The 9796-nt window shown below is 45.5% G+C and overlaps 1 long non-coding RNA gene across 1 annotated transcript in view; it reads left to right on the top strand.

Moving 5' to 3' along the window:
• Positions 1 to 1777, top strand: part of LOC119565818 — an 82314-nt gene extending 80537 nt beyond the window's left edge. The window contains exon 4 of the long non-coding RNA XR_005224811.2: positions 851 to 1777. This is a non-coding gene — a long non-coding RNA (uncharacterized LOC119565818). The remainder of the gene's footprint in view (positions 1 to 850) is intronic.
• The last annotated feature ends 8019 nt before the right edge of the window (positions 1778 to 9796 follow it).

Consider the following 9796-nt stretch of genomic DNA (forward strand, 5'->3'; position numbering starts at 1 on the left):
ACCAGGTGGGATCCAATATGGATTCTGAGATGTGGGAAAAAACAATAAGCAGTTAGCACTAACTTTTTATTAGATGACATGCTTATTGTTTGAAAGAGGGGGTCGGTATTAGCATCATCAAGCTTAGATTCACATTTCTGCATGGATAGCTCTATTTAGAATTTAGCCATGCTGGGACACTTTCATGGCACACCTGAAGTGTCCCAGTCTGCTTGACTCATTGGTCCAGATGCCTCAGTTATCTGTCCCAATGGTAGCAGTGGATGTGTTTAGTCTTGTGGGCCCATGTCTGGTTTATGCAGGATGATTGTAAGCAGGCTATAATGAGTCTTCCATCCTGCATTACTATCTTATTGATTTTTGCCAAGAATTTTCATCCATCCCTTGCTGGTGATGCATGTAATGCATTTTATACTGTTGGTAAAATTCTGGGGCAGGGCATACTTATGCCCAACACTGTAACTCAAGGGTCCTCTCCATTGGTAGATGTGTGGATCAATCACCAGATGCTGAAAAATCTCTTCAGCATAGATAGGTGGCTCTCCTCTGCTGCCCTGGAATTCTTGCTTCCACTCAGTCACCTCTAGCAGATTAATATCTTCCAGAGCTTGTACTGCCTGAAAGCATGGTAAAACCAAAGTTAGTAATAGGGTGCTTCTTAGGAACCTACCCTCCCCACATAATGGGAATTTTGTTTGAGATTTATAAATTATTGTAATTGATTCTATTATGTTAATCTTACCATAATATGTCTAGGCTTGGACCGTGGCTTTCTGCAGCTTCTGAACAGGTCAGTGAATAACATGAAACCAAATGATGAAAGTGTGTGATCTTTCATTTTCCTTGGCAGGCTCTTCCACTTCTGCTGGGCAGAAATAAGGAACCAGAAGACTGGAAGAGCAGCCACTCAGCCTACGAGGGAGAAGGAAAAAATCAGAGATGAAATGCTGCAGGGCATTTTGGTCAAGGTGGACAAACAGCCGGAGTTCCAGAGAGGAGGTTATAGAGGGAGAAGGAAGCAACCCAGCATGAGGCGAGAATGGCTGCTCAGTTCCGGGGGCATGACCAGAAGTTGAGGGGGAGGAGGACAGAGCATGAGGAAGGAACTTTTTGAGAGGTTTCTTGTTCTCATGGACACCAGGCTACAGGCCCCAGTGCCTGCTCCACTGCCAGCTGACATTCCAGCTACTGTCTCAGACCCATGCTCTGAGTCCCCACCACACAACCATGTCCTGCAGTGCCGGATAATTCTGAGGTTGGCTGGCCTATCATCCAAGTAATGAACAGTGCATAGAACAGTCAGATGCACCCAGGGCAACACTCCACCCCTGTGAACTTACATGTGCAAAATGTTCTAGAGGGGGCAAGAAGAACAGGCACACAGGGGACATACAGATCCGTTACCAGACAGACTAGTAGTTGCTCTATGTGTAGATTGGCAATTTTGCACTTTTGTTGCTTCAGTTGTTCTGCTTTTTTTGTTTTATTGTATTTAGCTTCTTGCTGGCAGCTGGTCTGCTTATAAGGTGATTTAATTGTCATTTAAATAAGTCTCAGTGTCTTGTTTGCAAACAAGAACAAGCTGTATTTAATTCATAGGCTGTTGTGGCCCCAGAAAGTGTGGGACAATTATACCACTTCGTTTCCCTCTTATCCATATCACCCTGCAAACCCATCATGTGAGCCCAGTAGGGATCCCTGATTTTCCTTGCATGTGGGATCCTGCCCCAGAACTAATAGGAACATTTTCTGGTTGCATGTTCCTCCAGTTCAGAAGTGTCTCGAGTCCTCTTCTGGTGAAAAAAAATTCTTCTTTTGCCTCACAGACATTATGTAGTGCACAGAAGGCCACCATAATGCGGATGGCTTTGGCAATACCCAAACATCTTGGCTTCAATCTGCCAAATGTTTATTCCACTACCATACTAAAGCTACTGAACATGTAACTGAACTGTCTTTTTCCCAGGCCCTCTGGAGTCAGGGAATGGTTTCAAAAGCCATGGCAGAAGAGGGGATGTGGGGTCCCCTAGAATTAGAGTGGAAACAGACTTCATTATAACAATGTCATTTGGAGAGAATAAGATCTCTGCTTGTCCATGAAGGTAAAAGCCTGATCTCTGAAAAGCTCTGGCATCATGCGCCCAGCCAGTACATCCCACGTTGGCATCCATGAACCTGCCGCTGTGGTCGACCAGGGTCTGCATAATGATAGAGTTCAGTACTCATTTGTTCATTATAGAGGACAAATTACTGGTACATGAGTCCCATTGATAGCCCCAGTGCAGATTGAGAAGCCCATTTTCTCAAAGCTGGCTACTATTTCTGGAACATTCTTTATGCTCACCACCTTTGAGTAAACAACAATCCTGATTGCCTCACAAACCTCCATCACTGCAACCCCCGCAGTTGATTTGCCAACATCAAACTGGTTTGCCACAGATGTGTAGCAGTCTGAGGTAGTCCGCTTCAAAAGGGTTACAGAGACCCACCTCTGGACCAGTCTGGCTTCCCTCCAGCATGTGTGCTGACACTGGAGGGTTGGTGCAAGCTGCTTGTACAGGTTCAGGAAAATCTGCTTCTACGTGTGAAAGTTCTGGATCCACTGCTGGTCATCCCAGGTCCACATGATGATGTGAGCCAATCCCACCTATCTGTGCTTGTGGCCCTGCTCCAGAAGTGCTAGTCTACACATGGGCAATGGCAGCAGGCTTTATCAACTGAGTCATGAATGACATGTCTGTGTCCCTCTCCAAGAGCTGCCTTCTATAGGAGAGATACTGCCACCAAAATGTCCACCACAGAATATCTGCTGAAATCCAGAAATAGCAGTGAAATTGCCAGCAGGAAAGGGTCTTCCACCAGTGCTGGATCAATGGCCTGACTCTGGTAGCTGGGAGCATGCAAACCCAAAATGGTTCACCTGGATGTATTGGCAAGCTAGGGGCACTTCTGGTCAAGTGTCACAGGACAGACACACAAGTACACCCACAGCACACCATGAACCAAACAGTGACTACAGCTATCAAGGGTGCTAAGGACATTCGATATGATCCCAGCAGCCAAGTCATATGACACATATCTTCACACCACAGTGTAGCTGTGCTGGCATGGGTATGAGGTGTGCATAGCAATGCAGTGTGGCTGCTCAAAGAACAGGTTTCCAAGTGCAGGTCATGCACACAGGGGTTTATTATGTCATGTAAACATACCCCAAGATGCTCTGGCTCTCAGGCCCTAACATAGTACCTCCTTTTGTGAATCACTGTAGCTTTGGTGTTGTCCATTTGCTTGGACCATAAAGTCTTTGGCGCAGAGGTGGTGGGGTGGTTTTCAGAGCCTTGTGCAGCATCAAACACACTGTGAGTGCTCAACAAAGGATAAACATAGTGCATAGGTTCACTGGAAGGCTTGATGGAAGTTAGCTTTCATACTAAAATTGACAAAATTAGTATGGGAATGAAAATGTCGGACTATGATCTGAACTAAATAGTCCATGACCCAGCACAATGGGAAATGAACTCTGGTGTAAAGCTAAAGAAAATGGAAGTGAGAGCTAATTTTTTAAGTCCACTAACTATTGTAGGTAAAGGAGGGTGAAATTAGCACCTATGAATGCAGTTTTTATCCCTTTGCAACCCAGCTGCGGTAGGAAATATCTCCTGGGATATCTATTCTAGTCTTCTACATTAGTGCTGATTTGCATTCTGCACAGATTTGCATTCTACACTTCCATTTTAGTTTTCAGTGAGTGGTATGTGTTTTGTTTTAAGTGCTTTTTGGTGCTGAGTAAGTACTAGCTCTCTCACAGATCTTTCCAGCAGTCTGCAATTCTTGTGTTTTGGAGGACTCCTCTCTAACCATGAGAGGAGAGTTCAGTCCCTGGCTTATTCAGTCCTTTAGACTCTCTGCCAACACAGTTGCCAGTTAGTGTCATTAGTGGTGGTGATTTTTGTGTGGTAGACAATGTCCCACTAGGACCTGGACTAAGATCATCAACTCATTTCACATAGGTCACCCAGCCTTCATCCTAAGGTAACAAATTTCCATCACCATTATCTGGGATTGATTCAAATTTACAACCTACAGATGAAAGTCCGCTTATTCCATATCCAACCCCATAAAACATGTAGTGCCATTCACACTACCTTTTACCTTTCTTAATGACCACGCTTAAGCTTCATCCCTTGAAAGGGTAAATTGCTCTGGTTTCTAATATACTTCACTTTTTTCATTATTATGTAATTGTGGTTTAAGGCTACTGCATTTTGTATTGCCATTCTAAATCATATAATTTATGCCCCCTCCCCCCGTATGTTCTCTCATTGTTCTCTCAGAGGGCAGGGCAGGAGGCAATGGGTTCAAACTGCAGCATAGATGTTTTAGATTAAATCTCAGGAAAAAATTCCTAACTGTAAGAACAGTAGGACAAAACAACAGACTGACTAGGGAAGTCATGGACTCTCCTTCACTAGAGGATTTGAAAAACAGTCTGGATAGTCATCTGTCTTGGATGGTTTAGACACAACAAATCCTGCATCTTGGCAGGGGGTTAGACTAGATGACCCTTGTGGTCCCTTCTAACCTTATGGTTCTATGATTCAAGTATTTTATGGAGCACAAACAAATTGTCCTTCACCATAATTTCTTTAGGTTACGATGTTAAATTCCATTAATTTCCTCCAGTTTCTGTCTATTTTTTGGTAATGGGAAACTCTAGGCAGTAAGCAGCACTCGCTAAAGGCAAAGCAAATTTCTACGTAGAGCAATTATTGCCACATATAAGCAAAACTTGTTCAAAACAAAAACCAGCCTGCATTTGTAATCCAGCACTCTACTCTGCTTAGGCACCTTAGTAGAGGAATAAACAGCAGGGGGCTGCAGAGTTCAGGACAAGGTAAGCAGCATTCTCTACTAGAGTCTAGGCCAGGGATCGGCAACCTTATAGAAGTGGTGTGCCGAGTCTTCATTTATTCACTTTAATTTAAGGTTTCGTGTGCCAGTAATACATTTTAACGTTTTTTAGAAGGTCTCTCTCTATCAGTCTATATATTCTATAACTAAACTATTGTCATATGTAAACAAGATTTTCAAAATGTTTAAGAAGCTTCATTTAAAATTAAATTAAAAGCTGATCTTACACTGCCGGCCCACTCAGCCCACTGCCGGCCTGGGGTTCCGTTCACCTTCACCTAGGCCGGCAGCGGGCTGAGTGGGGCCAGCGGCCAGGACCCCGGCTGGCAAGGGGTAGGCAGCCAGAACCCCAGACCGGCAGTGGGCTGAGCAGGGCCGGTGGCCGGGACCCCAGACTGGCAGTGGGCTGAGCCGCTCAGCCCACTGCTGCTCAGCCCGCTGTCGGTCTGAGGTTCCGTCCACCGGCTCCTGCCAGCCAGGGTCCCGGCTGCCGGCCACGCTCAGCCTGCTGCCGGTCTGGAGTCCCGGCCCTGTCCACATAGAAGGGTGGTACCTACCTTCTCCCTGATTCTAGCCATTCTCTTCCTCTCGCTGCACTGAAATGAGGGTGGGAGTGTGCTGAGAACAGGGCTGGGGGTGAAGGAGTAGGCTGGGAGTTGGGGCGCAGGGTATGGCCAGGAGCTAGGATGAGGGAGGGGGCTCAGGGTTGGGGCAGGAGGTTTGGGTGTGTAGCGCTTACCTGGGCAGCTCCCATTTCATGCAAGGGGTGCAGGTGGGAATGTGTGGGGGGGTGTGCAGGAGCTCCCGTTTGGTGCTCAGGGTGGGAGTGGGGATGTGGGGGGTTCAAGAGCCAGGGAATGGGGTGGGGGGGGCTGGGTATGTGTGGGGGGTGCAGGAGTCAGGGCAGGAGGTTGGGGGGGCTGGTATGTGTGGGGGGTGCCGAAGTCAGGGCTGGGATTGTGGGGGGGGGGTGCAGCGGTCAGGGCACGGGGCTGGAGTTTGTGGGGGGTACAGGGGTGAGGGCAGAGGGCTGGGTGTGTGTGAGGAGGGTTCAGGGGTCAGGGCTCAGAGAGCCCCTGAGTGGCTCACAGCAGGGGGCTGGAGGGGATATGCCCTGATTCCACCCCCTTCCCCAAAGTCCCCAGAGCAGAGAAAGCACTGCGGCTCCGCTTTTACCTCTCCCCCTCTGTAGCAAGGGCCGTCAGCTGATCGGCTGCAGGGAGGGAGAGAAGGAGGGGCAGGAACCCAGCACGCAGGGGGAAGAGGCTGGGGGAGGGGGAAGCTTGCCTGCCCTGCGAGGAGAGAGCAGTGGGTGGGGGGCGGAGAAGAGCAGGCCGGGCAGGGCAGGATTTTGAGTGGCACGCTGCTCTCTGCCCAGGTCCGGCAGACAGCAGCATGCCATTAAAAATTGGCTCGCGTCCTGTCTTTGGCACGCATGCCATAGGTTGCCGACCCCTTGTCTAGTATAAAGACATCACCAGAGCCCAGAATAGGGCGGTGAGTGTGGGGGTATAGGCAGGGAAGAGGAGTAAACCAGAAACCAGGCTGCTTGAGAAGGGGAAAGAAACCATTAAGAGAACACCAAGGAAAGGCAGAAGGGAACAGAGCCAGGAAGGGAGGAAATCATGGAGAAGATGATAGGGAGAAAATTAGGGGAACAATGAGACAAACAGATGATAAGGAGAGGTGAGAAATAAGGAGAGGTGTGATAACTGACATGAGAAGGAAGAGGGAAAATAATCACTACGTTACCTACTGCCTATTAAATACTAATGGGGAAACGCTGGAAATATGCAGCAGGACAGGTTTTGGCGCTGAAAAAGCAATAGTTCTAAGTTTATGTATGATTTGGCCCACCAGGATGTGTTCAAGTCCTATTGTAAAGTGTATAATGCTCTGCTATTTTGCTTTCAAAACTGATAACTGACCACAGATGGGAACTTTCTTCTATTTTTGGCTGCCACACAAGGGCACCATTTACTTAGGAAAGGGAATTGAGTCCCCAGGAACTGGACTCCAGCGATTGCTGTTTAAACACAATGGAGGTTGTCATGTTCTGGGGTGCAATCCAAACCAGCGAGGCCTTGTTGTCACTGCTTTGTTCTGCAGCCCTGAGTGCCACAAAATGCTCTGCTGCTGTAGCTACCTGGGCTGGCTGCTTCCAGCCAGCACACAAGCATGCACTGAGTGTCTATGTAAGAAGCAGCTCTGACTCAGCAGCTTTTGTTCCAGTCGCCTGCTTGTTACTCCACTGCCCCACGCTGGCCTCCACCAGCCTTGGTTATGCCTGGCAAGATGACCCCAACATGACCACCAGTCCCAAATTTTCCAAAACCCATGGGCTCTGCTATGTCCAGCCCTCTTCTGGACCATTAAAAGTTAAAGTAAAACATGTTTATTAGCAAAGGGAGATAAGATTTAGAATAACAGAATATCAAGGTTGGGAAGGGACCTCAGGAGGTCATCTAGTCCAACCCCCTGTTCAAAGCAGGACCAATCCCAAGTCTAAAGCAAGTTCAAGTCTAAAGGATAGTAAGAAATGGATACATATAAATAAAAGTGAAAAACGCTTTCTAGTGGCTAAGACTTAATACAACAAGCTACAGCCTTTGTTCAAGGTAGTTTCCTTACCTGTTTACCTTCCAGCAAGATGGCTGCCCACCCTCATGGCCAGGCTCTCCCCGCATAAAGTCTAAAGTGCTTGGATCCTTTGTCTTCCTAGCTGAAAGATAACTTAGGGTTCTTTGTCCCTTTCCTTTATAGTCCAGTGAACCTTTGAAATGGATTCTTCTGAAGTTTGCCCTCCAAAGTAAAGTTCATTCAAGCAGTGGGAAGGGTGACATGGAATTCTGGTGGTGAAGGAATTTCCATGTTGGTTTCTTCCCCGGCTGGTATTTGCTAAAATGCAAATTGATCTGTTTCTTGCAATCTCCTTCCCCTGCCATGATGCTCAGTGGTTATCTCCTTCCCACTTCTTGGCTTCCTGGTCTTGTTTACCTTCTATGTATCATGCATTCCCATTGTCTCTTAACCATATCTTGGAAGTACCAGTAAGGTGAAAGAAGCACATTTGTTTGTCTAGGGTGAGGTAACTTTAACCCCATCTGGCAGACACACTTTCATAACATAATTTTCAATATGTTTGTAATTTTGAGTTTGTCCTCCATACATACACTACACAATAATATTAATGATCAGTATGTTATTAGCTTTCTATTGATATCTTACATGACACCTTCTAGATAGAAGTTATGACATTAGTGCATTGTATTACACTGAACTGGTCAGGCCAGCTGAAACTTACTATCAGATATCAGAGAGCTCCTTGCCCTCTTGCATGGGGATGCTGTTAGGGTCACAGAGGGATCGCCTCAAATTTTCTTATATGAAGCAATATCACTAATGTACCTTTTTTGTCAAACACTTCATTTAGCCTATTTTGCAGAAAATGTAGCAGACATTTGTTCCATCTCAGTTACTGCAGTGGTGTTCTATTTGGATCTATATTTGTTTCATGACAACAAAAATTTATGCATTGTTAACACCTTATTGCTGAAAGTACCAGGTTTAGGAATGCATTGCTGGCAATTAATGCAAACCCCATGAGTAACTGTTTCCAGTCCCTATAGAATGATAACTAATGTAGCAATCAGATTCCCAGGAGTAAAGCTCTATGAACATCTGCCACTCTTACCTTATAACTATCTACAAACTCCTACAGTTTCCCCTTTTTTTTCAGAACTGTCAAATAATAACTTTTTTTTCAGAACTGTCAAATAAAGAATTCATTGCAGAGCTCAGCAGATGGCTTTGCTTGTATTCCTACTGGCACCAAAGGATTTTTGAGTCCAGGGGCTCTGGAACACTTTTTTCCCCAATGGTATTGTAATTCCGTTTTGATATTCATTTCTAAATCTCCAGACTTCCAGCCTATGCTCTGGTACATATTAATAATATGGAGCACCTTCATAGTGCTTTACCTGTACAAAGCATTAATTAATTTTCACAACACCCCAGTGGTGTAGGTCATGGAAATAAAACTGAGCTGGTTAACACTGCTGTGTGTCAGACTCTAAGCACTCTGCTTATAAGGTAAGTTCTTTGAGACCAGGACTGTCCTCTTCTTCTGTGCTTGAGCAGCACCTAGCACAATGGGATCCTGGTCCAAAACTGGGACTCCTAGGCTCTACTGCAATACAAATAATAAATAATAATATTGTACAGATGGGAAAAACAGACACAGAGGCCCTGCCTCCAATTGAAGTACATGTAAAAATTCCTGTGGACTTCAATGGTGCAGTGTCAAACCCAAAGATATTAATGATCTGATTTTCAGTGGTTCTAAACCCTGTAACTCCCATTAACTTCAAATGAAGTTGTGGGTGCTCTATTCCTCTGAAATATAATCCATCCCCTCTACCCCTAACTGTAAAATGGGGGAGAATAATGCTTAAATACCCACCCCATAGAGTTGTTGTGAGAATTAGTATTTGTAAAGTATTCTGAAAATGAAAATGCTTTAGAAGTTGTACATATTACTATTGATTCAGTGAGGAGAGTTATAAACTAACCTTGCAAAAATATTGTATACAAAAAGTCCTATGTTCACTAATGAGATTGTGATGCAAATGCACAGTAGCCAAGAAATTCAGACTTAAGGCTAATAAGCTGTCTATTCTATTCCATTGTGAAATGCAGAGGGGCTCAGATCAGTGCATATTACAGATACAAATGGACATTGTGTTTTTAGGGTCATCATGTTGTTTTTGTGAGGGTTTTTGGTTTTTGTATTTCATGATGTGCCAGGTATAATTAATCCTGCCTCCTCCTGGAGATGGAGGGGTGTGGCAGTCCTAGAGAACCACTTGAGTTCCTTCCAGCCCTA

This window comes from Chelonia mydas, chromosome 1, assembly GCF_015237465.2.
Source record: "Chelonia mydas isolate rCheMyd1 chromosome 1, rCheMyd1.pri.v2, whole genome shotgun sequence".
NCBI classification, from domain to species: domain Eukaryota; kingdom Metazoa; phylum Chordata; order Testudines; family Cheloniidae; genus Chelonia; species Chelonia mydas.